This window comes from Kogia breviceps, chromosome 17 (assembly GCF_026419965.1).
Source record: "Kogia breviceps isolate mKogBre1 chromosome 17, mKogBre1 haplotype 1, whole genome shotgun sequence".
Taxonomy (NCBI): domain Eukaryota; kingdom Metazoa; phylum Chordata; class Mammalia; order Artiodactyla; family Physeteridae; genus Kogia; species Kogia breviceps.
The window spans coordinates 19,305,246-19,330,149 of record NC_081326.1 but is presented as its reverse complement, the minus strand read 5'-3'; the positions used below and the strand labels follow the sequence as shown (position 1 = coordinate 19,330,149).

The window sequence follows — 24,904 nt, the reverse complement described above, 5'->3', positions numbered from 1 at the left end:
AAATACACAGTGATACTCTCTCCCCAGTTTATGCCATAAATATTAGAACAGGTTTTTTTTTAATAGCTGTATAAACCTTATGAGCCCCACACTGAAGCCAGGTGCAAGAGGTTAAAACAGCTGGCTAGCCATCTTTTATTTTTGTGTGCCTTCCTGCTGATTGAAACCGCAAACGTTGAAAACTATCAAATATTCCCTTAAGGATTTTTTTTTTTTTTAAGAAGAGGAAGGAAAAAAGAAAACCTTCGTTTTCTTTAATATGCTCCTCCGTGCAGAAGAAAAACTCTAAAACACAATCAGTCACAGAGACTGTGAAATAATCCCAATCCCTCCTTTCTGTTGTATTTAAACCATCCTTTCCAACAACTTCTAGACACAATTGTTTTTATTCTTCAGTTAGAAAAAAGAGGGAAAAAAGAAAGAAAGAGAGAAAGTCTGAGCTTGCTCTGTCAGTTTTGCCAGTAAATATAAAGTAAAACAAGTGTTGATGGCACCGAGAGTGTTACATACCCGGGCTGTGTTTTTGCATTGCTCTCAATGGAAGCGATCGATGCCCGTGTCACTGTCGCGTCCCAATCGCAGCCAAGTCTCAGCCTTAATCTAAGCAACATCCGAAAAGGCAGCGGCAGCCGCAGCCTCTCCCTGACTCTTCCATCCATTCACCCAACTAAAAATATAATACTACATATGAGCTTTAACCACTCCACGTTTATAGGGATCAAGCCACTGAAAATCCAGGAGAACACAATAAAAAAAAAAAAAAAAAAAGCCCTCCTTCTGTCTCTTGTCTCTCTCTCCTCTCTCTTCCTCTCTCTCTCTCTCCTCTCTCTCTGTCTCTCCTTTTGCCATCTACATGATCCTTGATTAAACATGGAACAGAGTTAATAAAAAAAAGGGGGGGGGAGGACTCAAGGAGAGGAAATGCAACTGTCAGAAATCTGGACCGCCAGATTTCCTGGTGAACCTGCCTCTCTGAGTCAGTGTCAATCCACCATCTTCCGCCAGTGAACTTGTCTTTGGGTTTTTGTTTGGTCTGGGGGGGTTGTTGTTGCTGTGTGTGTGTGCTTTTTTTGGAACGGGGGAGGGGAAAGGCAAGGTGGGGGCCGGCGGTGGGGGGAGTAGGGAGACCGTGTGTGTCTGTGTGTTGAGTGTGAGTGTGTATGTGTGTGTAGGGGTCGGGGTGGGGGGGGGGTCCGTGTTCGCGATCTGAACCTTTGGTACCTACAAGGAGGGTGTCTCACCGAACGGTAGCTAAGACCTCACCAGGACCGCGCGAAGTGAGGAGTCGCGTCCAAAGGCGCCCGCCGGAGCCTCGTCTCTGGGCCGGACCCCAACCCGAGCGGCCGAAAGGAACCCCCCGCCCGGATCACAGGTAACAAAAGAAATACAAACCAGTGCACCGTCTTCGGGACTGGGGGTGGGAGGGGCAGGGTGGGGAGCCCTCTGTAACTTGGGCATCGGCAGAGAAACTTTATACAATTCCATGAGAAATTTTATTATTTTTCCGATAGAAAAGAGCAGAAAGGATGGGGGGAGGGGGGAACGAGATAGAAGTAGAAGGAAGGCGAGACCCGACGCATTCCAGCCCCCTCTTTCCTTAGCTGCTCCCGGCCGGAAGGCGCACTTGATGCCGGGAGAGGCGAAGAAGGTGAAGTTCGTTTGTAGACCTGGAAGCCCTTTGGGGGGTGCCGGGGAATAAATCAGTTCTCACAACCGGCCACAGCCCCCCCCCAATACACACACACACACACACACACACACACACACACACACCCCTTGCCCTTCGCCGAAAGGAAAGGAAAAGATTCTTGACCCCGAGCCGCGGGCAGCTCTCCTCCGGTCTAAGACACACCCGGCAGCGAAAGCGCCCCGAGAGAGCTGCGGCCGCCTCCCGGGTCCCCGGCCCCGAGGCCCGGCCATCCCGCCTACTGACGGACCTGTCTGGCGTTCGCCGGCGCCCGGGTCCGCGCCGCCCGCGCTGCCTCCCTCTCCGGCGGGCGGGCGTCTACCTGCAGCCCCAGCCCCGGCCCGCGCCCCAGCCTTTCGGAAGCCCCTGCCCACCGCGCACGGAGCCGCGGGCCTCCGCAGCTCCGGCGCGCTACGCGCCCTTCGTAGAACTTGAGCGAGGGAAGAGGGGTGGTGAGAGGAGGAGAAAACCGAGGCTGAATGGGAGGGGAGGGGAGCAGGGAGAGAAGAGGGAGAGAAGGGCTCCGAGTCCCACCGACCAACGTCCAAACTTTCGGAGGATGGGTGCGAAGGAAGGGTCATCCCGACCGGGGTGCGGGGGCGCGGGGCGACCGGGGGCCCCTGGCAGTGTCCGCGCCGTCACGGAGCTGACAGCTTCCCCGCGCCTCGAGAAAGCCCCGGGCTCGCGGTGGAGACAGAACCCGAAAAGACAGGCAAAAGGAGAGAAAACTGCTCGGCCAAACGTGGATGATCCGCCACTTAATCCAAAAGTTAAATCCCGAAAAACGCACACGCACACACACACCCCAAAGAAAGTGGAAAATCAGGTCCTTCAGTGCCCCCTTCCTCCCTCGGCGGAGCAAATCCTGGAGCCAAAAAAGGGGGAAAGAGATAGAAAAGGGGGGGCAGAGCGGAAGAGATGGTCGGGCTGAGGGGATGTGTGAGAGAGCGAGCGGGAGCGAGCGAGCCAGGCGCTGAGAGGGAGAGAGGCGGAGAGGGAGAGAGAGGGAGCGAAATATCAAAGATTGTGCAAGATCAGGCTGGAAAGATAATCGATACTCGACCTAAATTTAACACAAACTACTCAATAAAAGTTAAAGAAAAAACTTACTTTCCATTTCCCCTGCAGTTCCTACTCGATCTTCGCCTCTTTTTTGTTTTGCTTTTATTTTACTTACAGCTGATCACATCCAAGTAAAACGAGAGGGTTCATTAAAAAATAAAAAAATAAAAAAATAAAAAAAATAATCCTCGAACTTTATTGGGTGAAAATAAAAACGCTGGAGCAGAAAGTGGGGGGCATGGAGCGGTCCTCGGGGGTCCGGGAGGAGTTAAAGCATGTGCCGACCGCGGTCTCGCTGTTTGGTTGTGAAGGGGTTGGGAAAAGGAGGAAAGGAAATGAAAATCCGATATGTCTTTATTCTGCTAATTATTATCGTTTTAGCCCTGTTTAAAAAAATGGCTGATTAAGTTGAGTGCGCATGTCTTTGTGTGTCTATTCCCGATATGCACTCTGGGAATGAGAGAGGAGAGCGAGGGAGAGGGAGAGGGAGAGGGGGGAGAGAGAGGTGTAATTAGTGAGGTGATCAACATTCCCCAGACTGCAAATGACGCGCAGCCCGGACTCGGAGCAGCCCGGGAGCCTCGCGGCTTCCGAAGCTCGGAGCGCTGCGGCGGGAGTCCGGGACGCGGCGACCACGGAGAGGGCAGAGGATGAGGACCTCCGGGGCTCGCACCCCACGCGCCCCTGCGCGCGCGACTCCCAAACTTCATCACACACACACACACACACACACACACACACACACACACACACACACACTGGGCAAGGAGGGGGAGAAAATAAAACATAATGCCGCCCAAAACGTGACCTTTAACCACTCGAAAAAAATTTGTTTTTATTTTAATGAGGCAAAGTAATTATTATCGGACCAGAGATTTGTTTACTAGGGAGCTTTAAGCAGAAAGAGGAGTGAGGGCAATGAAAAGGTTTTCTCTGCTTAGTTTATTCTGCTACGTACAGGAAAGCACTTTAACGGCGAAATGCGGGGTCCTGAGCAAATATGCAGATGTATGTAAATAAAGGGTGCCTGGCTGTGTGCAAATACCGCTCTGCCCAACCTATTTCAAAGGAGGGATTGCACTCTGGATCTGTAGGCACTCAATGTGAACACGTATCTTTCGTTTGTACACGCAGGAAAGAAAACCCAGGGCGTGGAAGATGGAAGCGGTTAGTTTAGTCAAAGTAAACTTTCAAATGAGAATAAGGGATGGTTGCGAGGGTGATAGCGAGGGTACGGTTCTAGCCCTTATGTAATATTTTTGAATATTTTATCAGAATTGCATAAGTTCAGTGTAATAGCTTTAAGAAGACTTAGGAAGAAAACCTTTCATCTTGCGAGTGTGTTGAATTATCTTTCTTGAAGCACATTATGATGAATTTTAAAACCCCACTACAGATCTCATTAGAATGAAATATACTTGGTATTTTCTGGTGCAAAATTTAAGGTGGCTGATCCTCATTTGAAAATCTAATTATCTCTTTCCAATATTACAGATGTGAATATGAGTGACACTTTCATTAAAAGATAATTAACTAAAACTAGGAATAGACATACTTTTAAATACCCCCTACTGAATATGGACTATACTGAATATAGACTATATATATGTGTATGTATGTATGTGTGTATGTGTGTGTATATATATATATATATATATATATATCTCCACTGCTACTCAAAGATAGCATCTTGATACACTGCTATACTGCAGGTCACAAGTAGACACCATCTATGCAATATTTCAAAAATAGGAATTCTAGAGAGAAGGTGAGAGTAACAACTCAAACAAGCTAAAAACAGGAAATACTTTCAATGTCCAGCTTCCTGGACAGGTGAGGCGTCAGCTGCTTTTGAGTTGACAGGCCTTTGAAGTTCTGGATGGCCAGGATCTGCTTCAAAACCTTGTCTTAGGCCTTAAGCACCAAATCTACCAAATACCAACAGAAAGGTTTACTGCACAAGCACTAGGAACAACAGAGCCTGCAAACACACACACTTCTGGGCCTGAAACCTAGCGTATCAGGAAACATTTGGAAAATCCTAAGACTGCTGCAAATGGGATTAAAAACCAAACAAAACACCTGGGAGGATAAAAGCATAGTCCTCAAAAGAGCAGACCTAGGCCCTGATCAGGAAAGCTGGTTGCCTACAGCAGCTGGCTAAGGTTACAATGAAAGTGCAGAGGCTTGGAGTGGAGAATAAACCCTAGATATGGTCTTTATTAAGAGAAAAAAGCAAATCACCACCATAAGAATCTAGGGTTTTAGAAACCATGTACTAGTGTATTAGAAACCAGGACTACTAAACATTAACAGAAAGAAAATTATCTACTTCTCCAAAGACTTCATTCCATTTCAAACTTGTTTGGGAAGAAATCTGACCAAAGCGGACAGCTTCCTAAAATTTTTGAGTTACTGTCTTTACAGCCCCACCTTTACACACAGCAACTGTATCACCGGTGTGCTAGTGGTGTCTGATTGCCCCTCAGTGGGGTTTATCCATGTGCCTTAAGAAATATACATGCCCACGAGGGTAAAATTTAAATTCTCTGTAACTTGCAAGTGAAGAAGGCGTTTATGTAGCGTTACTGTTTACCGAAAAACACCCCAGAGAGCAAAAATTCTGGCTTTAAGAAACAATTTGAGGTGCGTGTAGGGGGAAGAGGGTGAGGGGAAATGAAGGCAGAGAAACTTTCAGGTTCAAGTCAGAAAAGATCAAGCCCTTTGCGGGAGAGGGCTCCATGTACAAGCTCACTGATGGAAAAACCATTTCCTGCGATTTCAGACGGGTAAATGCGTATGACGAAGGAAACACCTGAGAACAATAAGTCTGTTTCAGGCTCAGGTGAAGAAAGGGGTCTATTTCTGGCACTGAAGAATAGGGAAATGATGATCTTTTCGTTTTCAAGTTTTCCTTTATTTCTTTTGCCTTTTTTCTCCCTGAAACATCATCAATAATATTAATGTCATTGATGTCAAAACACCAAACGTCAAATCAGGAAAACCATTTTAAAAATTTGGGGGCTATTTCTCCTCTATGCCCTCATCCCTTCTTTCCTGAAAAATACAGCTGTAGTAGAGTGTGTGTGTGTGTGTGTGTGTGTGTGTGTGTGTGTGTGTGTGTTGGGGAGGGGAGTTATCGAATTCTAAGTAAGAAAACAAAAGGAAGGAGGATTTGTAAGAGGGGCGCCCACTTTTGCAATCCCTTCTGCAAGCGAGTATTTCTCTTCTAGCGTTTGTGTGTGTGTATGTGTGTGTGTTTTCTTTTGAATCATCTCTTCCTCGTCCTCTTTCACCTCCTTCCTAAGAAGAGAAGCTGGGATGAGGGTCGGGGGTTAATGGGCTGAGAGGAAGGGGCAGAGAGGAACTAGCACAGAGTCAAGAGTTTCCTCCAGGGCTCGGCCTTGGAGCGCGTCAGCGCGCGAAGGGGAGCTGGGAGCGGCGGCCGCAGGTCTGCGAGGGGTGGGCCCGGAGGCGCGGAGCGCCGCGCCGCGGGCAGGGGCGCGTCGAGGGGAGCGAGCTCGAGCCCAGCCCGCGGGCTGCTCCGGGGCGCGGGCGCGATCCGCCCGGCTCGACCCGGCTGCGCTGCTGCCCCGCGGCCCCTGGCGCCCTCCTCCTCGGCCCCTGGCTTCGGGAAACCCAGCTGCTCCTCTCAGGTCTCTGCGGACTCCTCGCCGTCAACCTTTGACCCCACACAACACCCCCGCCCCCCCATGCCGCTGTCCCTAAACTCTGCGCGAACCCACCGCCGCCTTCGCTGAACGTTTGTCTACTTTTAATTTCAAAGTGAAACGAGCAGAGGTTTCCCCGCCGCACCCAGAACTTTCCCTAGACCCTCTTCTGCACTTTCCAGGGCTGCCCCGCCGAGCCAAGCCCACTGCAGAGCACTCGGATCCTGACACCCGGCGCCGAGTTGGGGAAGGACCTGAAAGGGCTACCAGGTGGTTAGGTGTTGAGTTGGAAGCAAGGAGTAATTAACATTGAGACAAAAGGTAATTTTCACTCCCAGACTTTTCCTTGGCGTATTTTATTTCCCAAATCTCTGCGGTGGACACTCTGGGCTTTACAATCGGTTTAATGAGTCTTGAGCTGTATGTTCCCCCCTTCCCCCGCCCTGCCCTCGCTGAGTCACTAATAAATACCCCACCTCCCTCTCCCCTGCTTCCCTCCAGCTCAAGACTAGCCCCAGCCCAAGGGGAAAAGGTTCCCAGTCTTTTGACCGCGCTTCCGGGGTCTATAGATGAGCTCAGTTTGAAACGAGGTATTACAAGTGATTTCAGCGTTAGGAACCCTTTATGTCACCACAGACACTTTCAGATCCTCAGCCCCCCTCCTCTTTCCCTCTTTTTGTTGGGTCTCCTCCTCCCGGGGGCTATTTAACAAAGGCAGTCTGTTAACTAACATTTTGTTTAACTCAGCAACTCCTTTCCAAAACACACTTAAACCTGATACCAAGGTCTTGTTATTTTGTGTATGTGTGTGGTGGTGGGGGGGAGTATGTATGTATGTAAGGGGGAGACGATGAAGTTGACAGTGAATCGGAAAGTGCAGGGCTTATTGGGGAAAGTGTCACAAGCATTATATTTCTAGTGAAATAATTCAAGAAATAGTGTGGGAGAGCCACTTCTCATTACTATGAAAAAAAGTATATTTTCTTGAGAATTAAAAAAGGGAGGGGGGAGAATTAAAATATGACCTAACATCCAGAATGGGCACCCTCTTTGATGGTGAGAGTGAACTAGATGAAATGACATTCAAAGACGAAAGGTATTTTGAGTGTGTATGTACGTGTTGTGGGCAGTGAAATCCATCGTTCGCTTATTCCCTCCCCTCCCCCAACCTGGTTCTTCTCTCCTGTGTAGTCTCCTTTTTTTTTTTTTTCCCCCAACATAAAAATGACCCCCTCCTGATCCCGGGTTCTATCTCTGTACTTCCATATCCCCATATATTTCTACCTTTCTAGACTGAAGCCCAGTTTTTGCTTTAACTTCGAAGTAAGTCGGTTTTACCTCCCCCACCCCGAGGTTCTGACCCGGTTGTGTGTGTGTGTGTGTGTGTGTGTGTGTGTGTGTGTGTGTGTGTGTAGGGGGTCATTATGTACAGTTAGACACAGGTAAGGTAAGGAATGGGGAGGGAAGAGGAGTTATAGAGGGTCTGAGGTATAGAGGGTCTGAGGAGGGAAGAATTAAGGGAGGAAGAAAGGAAAGACAGAAAAAGTCAGACGCCCTCTGACCTTTCAGAGGTCAGGGCTCAGACAGTGCTGTGACCTTCTTTCCCCCTAGGCAACCAGCCCAGTGTTTATAAACAAAATCAGGCAGGTCTCTTCCCAAACAATAGCACTTCACTAACTTCATAAGCACTTCTACAGCTCTTATGCAAATTAATGAGGGCCACCACTGCCCCCCACCCCATACACATGCACACTCACTCCATCCAGGGTCACAAGCACACCCTTCTCACAATACAAGGAGATATTTCCAGCAAGAATTTCCAACGAAAATTTTACATTCCGTCTGGGGAAGAGCTCTAAGAGACAGCGATGCAGATGGGAAAAGATAGACAAGTGAGGAAAAACAAAATAAAGAATAACTGATTTCATTGAATAGAAGATACAGTTGTGATCTTTTTAAACCTAAAACATCTACATTTAGTCAATGAAATGCTGTAGAGACAATATATTAACTCCAGCCACTAAATAGAATTATTTTAAAACAGGACATTATATTCATCCAAACATCCACATTTCCAAGACAAAAAAAAAAAAAAAAACCTCCAGATCTTTATAGTTGAAGAAAAGCCATCACCTCTGTATGTAACATCCCTAAATATTAGACACAAAAGCACCATTAAATCCTACAGCAAACAAACAGCCCATCTGATCTAAGTTACAAAATGTATAATTAAATCCATCTTTAATTACAACAGGCAGCTAGCAAGCTAGATGAATCAAGATTTTGAAACAAATGTTGTTTGCCAAGGTACAGAAATGATAGCTTTACATTATATTGTCACCAAAATTCCATTTCAGGAATATAAATTACAAGATAGGAAAAAAAAGGTGAAAGCAAAAAAAAAAAAAAAAAAGAATTAAATGATTTTCAAACTTTTGCTTTAAAATAATTATCAGTGAAAGTCTAACAGAAAAAGGTTAAGGAAAATATACCTCAGAGCAAAAAGATCATCTCCTTTTCTTCTTTGTCTATCAGTCCCCTGTTAAAGCATATGGAAAATGTTTTCAAAATGCCCAGATTTGGCACATTGTCATTGCAAAGAGAGGAGCACAGTGATGTTGTTAGAGAAAATGGGAAATAAATTCAGGATTGGGTGCTGCCTCCTTCAATGCGGATTTATCTAAGTTTAATTTAATATTCCGCAATCACTGAATGATCGCATATAATTCACCGAGATTTTAAAGGGCTTTATTTAAATAACTTGAGCAACAAGAGGATGGAATTTAAACCATTGCGGCCATTGCTTATATATATATTTTTTATTTTCCTATTAGAACTTTAAGTGGCAATTTCTAATAATAAAAGAAAAAACGATAAAGATTTGGTTTTTTTAATAAGGGAGAATGTTAAAGGAAAGCGTTAGTTTTATTAAAATCATTCTGAACGTAAAATCAAAAAGCACAAAATGGTTGTTTGTAAAACACTAAACCTTTAATCGATTTTATTGGCATTCCGATCGATTAGATAAACGGAAATCTATAGCAAACATCAAAGCATTTAAAACATTTTCCCTATCTCATTTATAAACAAAACTTTTCTTTTCAGCAGAAAAAAGTGATTATCAAACGACTAACAGGAAATTCTTCAGATATCAAATTACGATAATAAAATTATTTCCACATGGAAAAGGATAATGACAATGATGATAGTAATTACAATAATGAATAATTCAACAATCCTTTGACATGTATGGAAGAACCTCGAGCAGAACCGCTCTTGAAGGGGGCCACTTTAAAATAAATACTTTAGTTTTAAAGGCAATATTTTTAAGAGACAACTCAAGGGGAGTAGCTTAGGTGTGGCTCTCGGACTAGTCTTAATTTCCCTGCAGTTCCAAGGGAATCAATTTCTTTACCGGCGTTTTCCTTCCAAACTGAGTTACTTCTTATTAGCAAAAATTAATATGCAAATGTCAGTGAGCCCTACCGGGTCTGCAAACTTGTGTCTGAACCTGTCTTTCTCCTTATTCTAAAAGGTGATTTCCAAATTAAAGAAGGGGGGGCGGCGAGGACTGGTCTCCCCAAAATTGAATGGAATCACACATTTGATCCTTTAAGTGAAGGAAAACAATTTATTTAGAGATATAAAAACTGCTATCCGGAGAAATGAAACCATCAGAGAGCTTCTGGCATTCTAGCTAGCTGCAGCAAGAGGAAGTGTTGCTGTGACGGGTATTCTGTTTATTTGTTAAAGAAAATCAATGAGAGAGGCTGTAAAGTAGTTAGTGAGGCGTGTGTTTGGGACTCGCGGTGAATCGTGACTCCGTCAGGGTGAACGAGCAGCTCTTCCTCTTGCCAGAAAAGTCCCTGCGTCGCTCCGAGTCGGGGCGCGGGCTGCACGGCACCTGGTTCCAACTCGCCGGTGCTGCCCCGCGGTGCTCGCGCCACCGCCAGAGTCCGTACAATTCTCTGCCCTTCTCTGCCCTCTGTCCTAGCAGTCGCTCCCTCCAGCTGACAGCGGGTGCCTTCCCACGCCCTCCCTCAGCAGCACACACCTTTTTCCGCCTTCTCTCTTACTGACTCTAGTCGTTCCCTCCTTCCTTTACGCTACAGGTCTGAACTTCTGCACTTCTTTTCCTTCTACTGGAATCTCACTCTTCTGCATCTCCAAGTCCCTCCGGTGAATCGCCGAATATTTCCTTCCTACCCCGCCCCTCCCCCGTTTCTCTCTCACGCCATTTATTTAGCACCCGGGTCTTCTTACCCTCGCGCTCCTATCCTCTCCTCCAGACATTCCAGAGAGTTCTCATCACACCAGAATGCACTCTCTTTCTCCTCCTCCTCCTCCCCCTTGGATTGGAGAGCCGGGATGGGGGGGCAGGCGGGGGGGGGGGATTGCGAGTTCAACTCACAGGGGTTTTATTCTATTCTTTTAACAGCTTTACTTTCCCTTTTCTTCTTTGCGTAACCTTCACCTACCTACTAATTTATAACAGAAGCGGTTTCTTTCCCTTTCATTGCCTAGTTTACGGTTCCGGTCCGGGGTTGTGAGACCCACGCACTCTCCGCACCTCCCCCTCCCCGCCCCCACCAGCCCGCATCGCCCCCGCCGGCCGTGCTCCCCGGCAACTATTTTCATTTACTCGGTTGCCGTCTAGTTGCACTTTCTCTTCTCGGAATAAGTTAGCTATCCAGATTTAAAGTTCTCTTTATAGCCCCTCTTTATTTGTCAAATTACTTCGTTGCCCAAATGAAGGGAGGGGGTTTGGGGAGGCGGTATATCACCCACTTAAGTCTCTTTTAACACCCCAGTCCCACCCCCAGCCCGGGTAATATCTTAAGTGAATAATAACGAATTCTGGACGATTTTGCCTCTCAGCGCGTGCAGATTGCTTATGAGTTATTCCTGAGCGGGTCTCAAACTCCTCACTTGCATCTTCTGGCTTCGAGTGGTCATCCTTCCAAACTTCCCCCCTTTCCTCTCCTTCCCTCCCCGGCAGCCCTGGCTGCGAGCGGAGCTCAGTCTAAAGACCTCGTCCTCTCGCTTCTTGTTTCTTGCTGCTGCAGCTGCCGCTGAAATTCGCTGCGGCCGCTGCCTCTTCCCGCTTTAATCCCAGACCTCCAGTCATTGGGCAGCTCCTCAGAGGCAAGAAGTCAACACCATGGCAACCCGACAAGCCTATCAGATCACCGGCTGGTGTGACAGCAGCAACACTGCAGGCTGGAGTGGGCTGGGCAGAAGAGCAGAGTGGCCTCTACGCTCAGGTACACAGTCTGGGAGTGGACAGCAGCTGTCAGCCTCCACGGTCCGGCTACACAGATGTGCACCACCCAGTTCATACCCCTACCCTGTGTCCCCTCGTAGGTCTGGAGGAGGAGGAGGAGGAGGAGGAGGGGAGAAAAAGAAGGAGAAGGGATGCAAGTACCATTGGAAGGGCTTCAGAAGAGACTTTCAAGCTAAAGTAATCAAAGCCCTAGGTATTGTAAACGAAAGATGCCTTGTGCCCCAGTATTCCATGAAACCAAATCACAGTAGCCTCAGAACCAAATTTAAGGGGTTTGCACAAAGGTGTGGGGCTTTTCTTCACCAGTTCTGTCACTTGCTTGAACAAAATTAATGAAACATTCAGTTCTGGAGTTCCAAAAGGATACAAGAAACTGTGGCACTTTTAACTTTTACTGTCTGCTAAGTGTTGGATTCTACAAAAGCTCAACATCACTTTCAGCCATGCTAATTGCTTTGGAAATGACCTAAACTTTACCTGAAACTGCCTTTGCCTTGTTCTTTCCTAAAATGTGTGCTGCGTGTAATGTGTGTTCTAGATCTTGATTCTCTAGAGAAGAAACAGAGAAGACTAGGAAATGTGTAACTGGGAAATCGGTGTGTCCCTCTTGGGCCTACCCAGCCTTTGTATTTCCTCCTTTTCCTTAAGAAACTCCCAAGTAGGCAGATGGAAGAAGACAGGACTTTCACTAATATTTTAGAACATCTTGTTAATGAACATGAAATAGATAGAAACTGCATTTTTCGTTTGTGATTTTAAAAGCACACAATGTTTTTGAGAAACACAACGTGTTATTTCTCCATTATAATTCCACTGTGAAAATTTTGACAAACAATTGTATAATATGTTATCATTGATCATATAAACCCCTCTATCACTTATCTCATCGTTGATTTCTAAATTTCAAAACATGCATTTGTCTGTTGAACTTGGAAAAGACAGAGAGAGAAATCCATTTAATATTGAAGTTAATGTGTTGTATTGAGGAAATCTTGTATGAATTCTAAAATCTACCCTTAAGTCCACTTCACATAAACACAATTCACTAAGTAAACAGCTTTCATATTGATCTAACATTTTAACATTTTTAGGCTCTCAGTGTGTATTTAAATTATCCTTGGCATGCACAAAATCCTAGAGAATTGGAAAGGTTTCTTAAAACAGCAATTGTAATATTAAGCAAGTAGGACAGAGAGCCAATTTTTGTGGCTCTAGAGAAAAATTCAATGAAATCTTGAACTTCATTTCCTTACTTTCTCTATATTTCATTGTTGATGGATCCTAATATTAAAACAGTGCATTTTCAAAATATAATTTATTACAGACCCCAAACGGGTATAATAACTGATATTGGAGAAACAGGTCATGATATATTAGAGAAAACATTTGGACATAGTATGATATTCCCTGTACCGAAACTCTAATAACATGCTGGTAACATTTTCTTATTCTGTGCCACTCTGCAGAGTTGTTCAGTGAAGAACCGCCAAGCACACAGAACTGAAATTTGGTTATAGTTTAAATGGTTATTTCAGTGCCAAGTTATTGACATCCTTTAATATTTTTGCCTAGTTCATATCACATTTGCCACGTACTGAGTGTTTACAGTGGGAAATGTAGGAAGAAACATAATACCACAATTTTACATTAAAATGCATATCTTTAATTCGTTATCTCCCAGAAACCAACTTGTAAATTTAAACTGTTTTTAAAGAGAAGTTAAATAAAGTGTGCAAAAATCTTTCAGTACATTTTGGCTTCAGTAAGAATAAAGGAATACAGGAAATATGATAACATTAAAAATTTTATTATTTCATTTAATGAATGGTACATCCTCAGTTAGTGGAATACCTTCGGTTCTATAATACGACCTGTGTACGGCTGTGCGTCTGTATGCTAGTCAAAGATGTGAACAGATACTGTCATTCAACTGTTTTTCTATATGTAATATTTCTAATTTTAAAAATTAAAATAAGATGAAGTTCATAAATTAATATATTACATTTAAATGAAAACAAATATCTAGATATTCTATTAGATCCTTTGAGTTTCTTAGAAATGATTATTTTTTCTCTGCTATGTATAGATTATCTAAAATTAAACAATTTTTGCATATATTATGCAGATATTTATTTTGTAATCATAAATCAATTTAGTGTCTACCCTTAAAAATACCCTCAGATTATACATATGTGACCATCTGTTTAAACACAGATTTACATACATACCACACACATGTTGCTAGTCAGCTCCACGTTCAGATCTTTACATTTAAAGCTATTTTCCGTACATTTAGTGTTTTCACCATAGAATGCTGTTGGAAGGAGGGAATTTCTCTTTTTAGCTAATGAATAAGATGGTGGAATTAAATGTAGTCTAAGTGCTAAATTTAAAAAAAAAATCTATGTAAGAATGCCTTGCTCATTTTCAGCAGAATGGATACCGTCTCCATAGAGTTCATTCTTGACCTTACCTGAGTAAGTATTTTAACTTAAAGTATGAGATGCACCTAGAGGGGTAAAACATTGAGCTTAATAGGAAGACAGTTAATAACCTTTTTTCATCCTTGTGCACTATCAATCATGGCTGTCACCAGTCTGCTGAATCAAAGCAAAAGTGTTCTTCACAGATGACTGATTAGAAACGCAAAATCACAAGATCCATCTTCATGGTCACTTTTATTATAGTCATTTTTAAACTGACAGCAACATGCTCAGTTTCAGCACACTGGGCATCACAAATAGTGTCACTCAGTGCAGCTAAGCATGAGAAGAGGTTGGTTGGATTATACTTAAAAATAATTAGGCCCTCAACCCTTTGTGGAGCCAAGAAAAAAGGTATTTCTCTCTCCATCCCCCGTATCCTCCCCTACCCCCATAACTCACTTTGATTCCACTGTATCATTAGTTTATATCATTAATTTACCATCTTGAAAAGAGGTGATCATGGTATAGTTTTATCCTCGTTAATTATCTAGGAATTAGGGAATGAATATGTCCACTTGGGAGTTACAGGTGACTTTTTGTCTACCACTTTTTGTCAACTTCATGACAAACATCATTGTTACCCTTATAGTTAAATTGGGTTCTTTTTATCTAGAAATGTGTTCTTAGACTAAAAGCCTCAGGAGTCTAGGTAGTCAGGTACTAGTAAATGATACTTGCTATGAAGTATCATTGAGGACATCTATCTGTTGAAGGTATCTAATAGCATCCCCTGGATGCTGTAGCATTGGAATTACTGGGATTATAACTATTTACATGCATAATCTTAAGGTGGTCAAGATATTAACTATTAGGTGGCTATGTAAATTCTTTTCTTACCCCCTACATTACTTCCTTTTCAGCCCTAGAATACGGAAGCAATGACAAATTTGAAAAACCAACAAGCAGAAATACATAAAAATCATTAAACTAGGAGGTTTGAATCAGTTATGGCTGAATCAAATGATAAGAAACTTTGTCTTTACTTAGAATCTTGATCTTTATGCTACAAAGATTACCCCTTCAGGTTTATTTCATGCTATTTTCATACATTCCTTCAGAATATTTTGTAATATTATAAGGTACTAATGATACAAATATTTAGATGGGAAAATTTTAATAGAAATATTTCAAAATATGTTGTGATTCTCGTGCCCATTTTACAAGCTCCTTATTTCATGTTTCAGAAAAGAAAACCCAATTGAATTTAAATTCTAATTTAGTAATTTTAACCAAAATACCCATTTGAAATTTCTATACAGTTATCTTTTCCTTTTATCTCAAATGTTCATTTCCTTGTTAGCAGCTGAACACACTCACGTAGAGGAAGAAGGAGAGAGAAGAAAAATTATCAATGATAAAATTATCAATGATATTTCTCTATATAGTATAATGCCTTCATATTCATTAAAGTATTCTACTTTAATACCTCTCTGTAAATCTATCAATTCTTTTCCTCCATCTCTACAAGCAGACACACACATACACACATACCTACACTCCTTTATTGCTTTATTCTAGGTTATGAGAATGCTTTTCTTCTCTGCACAAAATATATAGATTGACAAGACATATATAATGATTTATCTATACTTATATAGATAGTAATAGGTGTACAAATGTACTCTCTATGTATAAGAAGGCTAACATTAATTTCCTTAAATACTGTACTTTGTTAATACATATTTTTCTGTAAAATGGAGACATTATGAAATATCTCAATTAGCTATTTAGTTTGATTTTACATTCTTAGACAAATGAAATTGTCTTAGAATTTGAATAGATACATGTGTTAGTTGATATTTTAAAATATTTACCCTTTATAAAAATCAATGACAATAGTTACCGATATATTGTTAAATATGTAAAATTAGGATTAAATGAAATGCTTACATATTTTAAAAGCTACATAGTCGCATAGATGACAATGTAATAATCACCTTAATGGCTTCATTTTCAGTTTAATGACAAAACCGACCAAATTTGTGTGTGTATATGTGAGTGTGTATGTATGTGTGCTTAGTTTAGATAAATTTATACTTTTATAAAAGATAGTATCCCATAGAATTCAATATTATTTTTTAAAGTTAATTTTTGGTGTAAAATATCCTTTTTGACTAGGTTATACTAGTCAGAATATTTATAGAAAAGAAGATTTATTTGAAATAGCTGGACTCACTATAGCACATTTAAGCTACTAAAACTAATTTAGTGAAATGATATGCATGATTTTTGCCATCATCTTGGTAATCTGTATAGGCGGCCACTATAGATCTTAAACATTAATCTTTAATATGCATCATAAATATGAACATTCATAATGTTTATAAAGATTATAGATCTGGAATCATGTTTTCCTCTATAGATGGGTCTTAATAAACAGAAAATAAAAATAATTTTCCTTTATATTTTAGGAATTTAATCAAAGCTATTTAAAAATTAGTTTCTTGTGAAAGTTACTATGGAGAATCATTGAGAATTTTATGTTTTGATGTAATTTGAAAACAGCATTCACTTACATTTAAAGCATTAGAGTTAATTTAGATAATTTTTTGGGAAAAACTACCATGTCTTTATTTACCTGAAATGTTTATCAGACTATTTTGTTGCTGTAAGTTTAAAAACGTATCTTAATTTGTGTGCATTGCTTGTGCTTACGTTTGCTTCATTCAGAATGTTCTTGTGTTTAAGTGAATACATAAAGTATACAATCTTATTTAATAGTAGAATATCATCGGACATATGGACTAGCAAGAAATCTCATAATTTAGTTGGTAGAGGTATATTTAATATATAAATACATATTCATCAAAGAATATTTTAAACTGAAAAAAGACAAATGAAATGTTTGTGCATTTCATTTGGGGCTGAAATTTACATTTGTGCATTGCATGTGATATATGATATATACATACATATACACAATTACACCTAAATACTCTCAAATTTGATTACTGACTTCTTTAACTAGTAAAATGCTGTCACATACAAATATCACAATTATCTTTGCCATACTTGGTTTATGCAGCCTGAATATGCAGTTATGGCATTTCTCTCTTTTCTGAGGTATGATTTTCCCTCGATACTGGAATTGTTCTTTGTTGAATCTTTGTGATTAAAAAAAAAGAAAGCTGTTATATGAGTGTCAGTTTGCAATAAATGTGTGAAAAAATGTACAGTCAGGATAGACTGGCCATCTTTCAGTGTGTCTTTTCTACCTGGGCTTCAGGGCTCCAGCTCCGTACCAGTGATATTTAAAGAGAAAGGAAACGAAAGCAAAGGTCATACAAAATCACCTTTAACATTTTATAGCAAAAAAAAGAGAAAATTTTGAAATATTTACAATAATTTGTTATGTAATTTTATTTAAATTTTTTTTCTGTATTAATTTTCAAAATCTACTATTATAACTACAACTCATTTAAAATTGTCATTGTGTTCAACTCTTACTTCTTACTTACAGAAAAAATATTCAGTCCTCTAAAATCTTTAAACCTGAAATTATTATTTTCTCTACCATCCGTATTCTCCAAAGCTTTCTACCACTCACCCACTAAAGCTAAAGAATGCATTTTATAACAAATAGACTATTTTGATCAACATGCACTATTTTACCTTGAACTTCAGTTGACAAAGAGATATGCAAATAGATTTAATGACAACTTTTCAGAATGCACCCCAAGATGTTAGTGATGTTTTCAAGTAAAAAATTTAGGATAATATGATATAAAGATCCTTTTTTCTTGATAGCTAAAGCTTTTATATGTAAACCTTCACTTATGTATTACACAACCACTGAAGAATTTTAATGTATTGCAGTTCATTTTGCAATATTTGCACAAACGTTCAGAGTAGTATTATGTTGCTTAGTTATTTCATTATATTATATTTCACATTTAGATTTTCATTCGAATTTTCCCGTTTTCAACATTTGGATATCATCTCATTAGCTATCATAAACCAGTAGTTTAAGGAGGGGTAATTCTGAAATGTAAACACCCCTTCTAGAATTTTACAGCATTGCCATGGCAGCATTACTTTCCCCCAAACATTTCCCTGTTATGATTATAAGAAAAGATCAGATGCTGTGGCAATCTTTTTCATATGTGATCTTTCTTTCGAATTATTTTCAAAGTCAACCGTCCTTAGACCTTATTTTCATCTCCACAAAGCATTAAGTTTTGCTTCTTTGTAAAATATTTCTTCATAACATATCTTAGTTTAATTCACTTTTAGCAAAAGAAACACCCAAGCTCAATCTGGAGACCTCCTTCCAACATAATTTAGCTGGACCTTTTCTTAGTAAAGGTTTTCTGGTTTTCATTTTCACTTCATATTCTCAAATAAAAGATCCTTTGTTGTCTACCATTTGATTGGACTTAATGAAAAACACTCCATTTTAACTTAACAGTATTTCCTTTTGAATTTATTATATTTAAGAACACTGTCAAAAATCAAACATTTAATCTCAGGTTTTTGTATTTCAAAATATATTACTATCACATGGCTCAGTGAGGTGATGTAAAAAGTATACTGAAAAGATTTCAAAAAGAAAAGCAAAAGCGAAAAAACCCAGCTTCATTTTAATATGAAACTAAATACTATGGCTAATGTGCAGATTGGGTGCAGCAGCTGACTGTAAAGTCGAACATGTGACAGGGTGCCAACAGCGGAATTGTGCAGTATTGACTAAATGAGGTTCACTGATTTGTATTGAGGCTAATATCTTCTTTAAACAATTCCGTGTAAATTGTGCGTATAAAGTCATTGGAAGCTATTTCTCAGGACAGCCTCGCTGGCTAGCTACCTGCTGGAGTGAGGAAGATAATCAATAGGAAGAAATAGAGCCGAGCATGAGTCTGGGAAGCTTCAGAGCAGTTAATGCTGATAAGAGTAGATGATGTCAATATTTGGGAATAGCACAACTTTAGGATAATAGACAAAAGAGAAGTGCATATGCTGCAGTGTGTTCAAACAGGGGCAAAATTAAAAGCCTAAGTGGCAGATGATGCCCTAGGCTGCAAAAGACATTATTTATTACAGGTATTGGTAAATTTCTCCTGAAATCCAAACAGAGCAAGATGTTATATGAAAAAGGTACCGAACTTTTCTCAGACGCTTAAATACCCATTTCCATTTCAATGGCCAGAAGGTGTCTGCTCATGATTAGTCTAGGAGAGATTGTCCTCCAAACATCTAGCAGATATATATTTTTACATATGTAATATTTCATGTCTCAGGAAGAAATTGTATTTTTTTCAATTCTCTAAGTTGTTTCCAAGATACAACAAAGAAAATAACTTGTAAAAGATAAATGAAAATAGGCTGTCAGTCAGAGGGTGATACCAAAGAAATAAACGAACCTAATTGCCTTTGCATATACTTGTGATTATAGCAGACGCCTTATTTTGTAAAGGTAGTAGACTTATTGGAAGTGAGGTAATGGTATATTTGTACTAATCTAATACTGAAAATCAGTTTTCCTCTTGCTGTCAGGCAATGAAATTTTGTTCTTCTGTGCTGATCTCTCTGTTGATGTATTATGACATAGTCTGTCAACATGAACAGATATGTGGAAGGAGATTAGGTGACTGAGACATACAACCTACATAGAACTCTTCTTGAATTTTAAGCGTGTTATCGTGTTTGGGTACAACAAGTAAGGCTGTGCCTGCTTTAAGATGCTGTATTTTTACATAATTTAAGCCCAAGCAAAACAGGTGGCCTATGTGACAAAGCTTTCATCCTGAATGAGTGAGCTAAATCCAAAACATGTATTTCAGAATACCTTTTTAAAAATCCCTTACACATCATAAGTTGGTTCCTTTAAGAAAAAAAAAAATTGCAAAATATAAAAGTTTCTCGACAAAGAGGAGAAATCCTTTCATGGACACGTGATTATCAAACATAGCCATTTTCTCCTAAATTAAACAATTCCACAACTGTTCCATGCTTTTATTGTCACAGATGTTTTTATTGTTTGGTGTTAGATATATATCAACACATAATTCTGAAGTTAGGTAAAACAGCCAAGCTTTGATAGTTTTCACTTAAAATCAAATATAAGAAATGTTATTAGAAAAGCAAGTATATTTATCTGGGACCTAACATTGTAAACATTATTTTTACCCATAAAAATACAGAAATAAATAAAATTTACCCCTGATATTCATTTTATGCTTTTATTTTAGGAATAACTCTTTATTTTGAAAAAAAAAATCTTAATTTTTTACCAAATCACACATTGGAGTTATTAACCCAAGGCACTGGATTCCAATTAAAATAATTTCATATTCCAAATATATAATCTTTGTAAGCTTTCCTACAAATAAAATTTGCTTTTAAAAAAATTACAAGTATGTTGTCATAAATCCTCTCTTTTCATCTTAAATACAGAGAAATAAAAGATCCTTGGTCATTCTTGAATTCTAAAGAAGGTTTCGTTTCAAATAAAATATGAATTTTGATTTAGAGACACAGAAAAAAATCTTTTAAGATCTATACTTCAACTAATTTGTTAATCTTGTGCCACTTTTAGCATTTGTCACACATATAGACCAGGAAATTGGCTCCATCTCATTCTAGCTCTGTATTGAATTAAAAACCTCCACTGCAAAGAAGAGCATGATGTGGGGAAAGAATAAATTTAGTTCTTTCTTTACTAATGCACATATATTTCCATACATTTCACATCCTCAGGGAGCCTATGAATGCATTCAATAAATACAAAACTATAAACTGTAATTCCAGAAAAGGGAAAGGTTTAAACAGTTTTCTGATTTTAATATACCATTTTAAGTTTGAAGGATGAAAATTAAATAATTTCATACATTTTATTTTACTTTTTTTTTTAGAAGACACCTTCAGTATTAGAAATAAATCTAAAATAATGAATCTTAGTTGTTCCTTCCACTTGGATAACATTAGCAGTTTTAGATCAAAGCAAATTAAATATCAGCAGTGACAAATTGAGAAAAATGTTTTATACCAGTTGAATCTATGTTTGCATTCAAACCACCAAAGTCCACCCTGGCTAATTTAGTAGACATTGTATACAAACCATTTACGTACAGACATTAAAAGGAGGGTCCATTCCTATTTCGTGTTTCTAGGCTGACAGAAAGGTAGTTTTCCATAAAGTGTAATAATAATGGATAGATTTTAAGCATGATGGGTGCATTTCTATGACAATTTTGTTAAAAATGAAATATGCCCCACAGGTGAAGGAGATTACTAACCCTGATATAGACTCTCTGAAGGTATAGTTCACTATACTTTCATGCATTTGAATCTGTGACTGTGCTCTGAGGAGACCGTGCAGTGTGGTAGATTTATGATGGCCTCATGGAAACCGGAAACAGAGCTAGCAAAGATTATGGCATACTTGTTCAGAAAAATGGTGAACTGAAGGTCCCTGATTTACACTGACATGTATCTCGATGAAACCATAGTTTGCAAATTGCCTTGAGTAATCATCTTTTATTAAGTGCTTGATAGCTACATAAATGTACATATCTATTTTAAAACATATCAAGAATGCTGATACTGTATTTGCAAGAGTTTTCTTATAGATCTTGAGGTTAAAAATATTTTACTTACCTATTTCTATTTTCTAAATACCTTAGAAATTAAGATTCAGTAAAAAAGTCATGTCAGTTAAGAAATACATTCCATAATGTCAGTAGTGAAAAACTAAAAACTCCAGTAGTATGAAGAATTCTGAAAAATTTCACTGTATATGTGCATATTAACTAAGAGGTTTAAAGTCTTTAAGGTTTTGGTTTTTTCACATTTATGTTATTATTCAAGGATAAAGAAAAGACTGAGCTTCACCTGTCAACTTAAAATCCATCACTCCCAGACTCATTCCTGTTTCAAGTGTTTAATCAACATGGTCTTGGTTTGAAGGATGTAGCTGTTTCTCCCTTATTTTGTGAGGCCAGGGAAGATACTTCCTGCCTAATTCAGGAATGAAAATTGTGCACATATATGCTCATAGACTTTTTTTTCCCTACGGGAAGTCTTATCTGTATATGATTAGAAATGACAGAATGCATGACACACACTTGTAATCATTCTGCTATGCATTTCCAATTCCTGAGAACTTTATTCCTCCCCATCCCTTTTTATTTTTATAATAGTCGATAGTGTCACTATTTCAATTTAGAAGATACACCATTTTTTTCTCCAGGTCTCACAGTACCAATTTAGATGCTCCTACTTAATCTGAGAAATTAATGTTTGGGGAAACACGAAGTGTTACGTGATTAAAGCTTTGAAATTGTTGAAACCACAGCCCCTTTAAAATCCTCATTCTTTTGGTGCCGTTCTCCTTGTATTTTACAGCTGAGGGGTTTGGATGCTTAATGCTGGCATTGTGTGAAGTGGGTGTTCCTGGAAGTCACACTTATGAATTATTATGTGCCCCAACTGCTTCCGGGCATAAAATTTCTCTAACAGACAGCAGCTGACAGATTGGGAGAATCTGGCACAAAGTGTCAGATAACGTCTAACTGTAATGTAAGTTTTGAAAGTATCTTTTGGGTCTCTTTTCTTAGGGATTTAGCAAAAACAAATGGAATATATAGACAGCACATATTTTTGCTAGTGGCCTTACCTCTTTAGCACAGCTCAGCATCTCAGGATACCTTTTTTTTTTTTATGGTAAGAAACATATAACATGAGATTGACCCTCTTATCAAAATTTTAAGTGTACAGTATTCAACTATAGGTGCAAGACTGAACAGCCAATCTCTAGAATTTTTCCATCTTACGTAACTGAAACTTTTTACCCAACTCCTTATGTCCATGTTCCCAAAGCCCCTGCAACCATTTTACTCTCTGTTTTTATGAATTTGACCATTTAGATATTTCATGTAAGTGGAATCATGCAGTATTTGTCTTTCTGTGACCACCTTACTTCACTTAGCATAATGTCCTCAGGGGACATCAGGATACCTTTCCGGGTCTAGCCTTATTCTCCCTTTCCTTGAGGGGGGGGTCACAGAGAAGGGGATCAGTTGGAATGCTCGCCATGGAATAAAACAGTTCACTTACTAGGAGACTGCGGTGGGAGGGGAGTCGGAACAGAAAAGCTGGTGGATTTTTATAGGAAACAGGTACAATGAGGCTCGTAGCCACCATTTTCGTCATTGATGACGGCTGAGAAGTGAAGTGAATGCTAATTGCGTGTTCATAGTGTGATAAGGGCTTTGCTTACATTGTCACATTCATCCATTCAAGTCCCCACTGAGGTAGATACTCTTATTATCCCCACTTTGCAGACGAAGGAAATCAAAGCAGAGAGGTGAAATAACTTGCGCAAGTTGGTAGAGCCCTTCAGTACTAGACATGGGATTCAGCCTTCCCCTGAGAACTGTCATGCTGCTTCCCTAGTAGTCGCTTAGTAAAAACCGGTCTTTGAATCCAAGGAAGTAAAAATGTAGTCTGTGTCAATGGAGGAGAAACAGTTCTTCTGTCTTTTCTCCTAGCTAAGAAATAAGGAGAGAGTGTATCCTTGGCCAAAGTCTGCTGACTTTTTCTAGCTATTTTGTCCTAGGGTAAACAGGGTAAACCTATCAGAGTTAGATATATTAATACATCCTAGGGTACAGATGTCAGAATGTTCAATGTGGCAGCTTTAATCTTCTAGGCTTCTTTGGTCGTCTGGTGTCCAGAACCCAACTATGCTCAGTGGTGTGAATTTACCGATGGGTTTGTAGAAGATGCACAAATTTAGTAAAATCCAAATAGTCCACGTGAGGGGATCTGTTTTCAATTACGTGTTTCTGTAACATTAATAGGAGTTATTGATGGTTTCCACAACTGTATACAGTTTCCACAACTGTATTCTTTGGTGGTACTTGTTGCATTTACATGCTATTGTATGAGATCAAGTATAAACCTATGGTTCAGTGGGAGATTTATTGTTTTTTACTCCTTAGATAGGATTTAGTGCTTAACTTTCTATATTCTCATCAATGATTGCTTTTATTATTTCTTCTGCTTTCACTTTTGTTCAAAAAGACATTCATTAAAAATTACTTGTTTTACTTACTCATGAGTTGCAGATGATGTGAAAATTGGTGATAACCCATTATGCCAAATCCTATCACAGGTGTATACTCAGTTGAGGTAATACAGATATTTTGCTTCATTAAAAATTATAACATTTACTTATGTGTACAGGATGCTTTGTAAACAGTAGGTGCTCAATACCTGTTAACCAAGAAAATACATATTTGCTTTGATTAAAATATGATTTAAAAGGACCACAGGCCTTTGATCTCAACATTGGTTATTCAGGTTTGTTACATTAAAGATTACTTTTTGCCCCCCTTAGGCAACCATGAGGATGAGGATATAGGCAAATACAGAGTGCTGGCACCTGTAATGTTGGAGACAGGGAATGTCAGAGGCGCACAATTATTATTCAGCAAACAATAGAGCGAAGTACATACGAGTGGAAGCATTGGAATCAGTGAAAAGAGGGTTAGAATTCTAGCTCTAGTTAATATGGTGTTGTGATCCTAAACCAGTTATCAATCTCTTCAGACCTAGTTTGCCTTGCCTTTTCTATAAAGTGGGTATTATAATAATAGGGAGAGATGCCTCAAGAGATGGTTTTTAAATATTCTGTGGAATAGCACAGAGCCTGGCATTGTGTAAGTACTCAGTAAACTTTACCTGCCCCTATTAATATGTAGGATATTTTGAT

General features: G+C 39.6%; 1 protein-coding gene and 1 long non-coding RNA gene across 2 annotated transcripts in view; one reads left to right on the top strand and one right to left on the bottom strand.

The window, feature by feature from the left end:
• Positions 1 to 3,173, bottom strand: part of ZFHX4 (zinc finger homeobox 4) — a 179,612-nt gene extending 176,439 nt beyond the window's left edge. The window contains 1 exon segment of the mRNA XM_067017037.1: positions 2,798 to 3,173. The gene's annotated coding sequence lies outside the window, so the exon portion shown is untranslated.
• LOC131743739 (uncharacterized) lies at positions 1,147 to 11,772 on the top strand. The gene is made up of 3 exons (XR_009331911.2): positions 1,147 to 1,372; positions 6,603 to 6,741; positions 11,487 to 11,772. It is a non-coding gene; the product is annotated as an uncharacterized lncRNA (long non-coding RNA).
• The last annotated feature ends 13,132 nt before the right edge of the window (positions 11,773 to 24,904 follow it).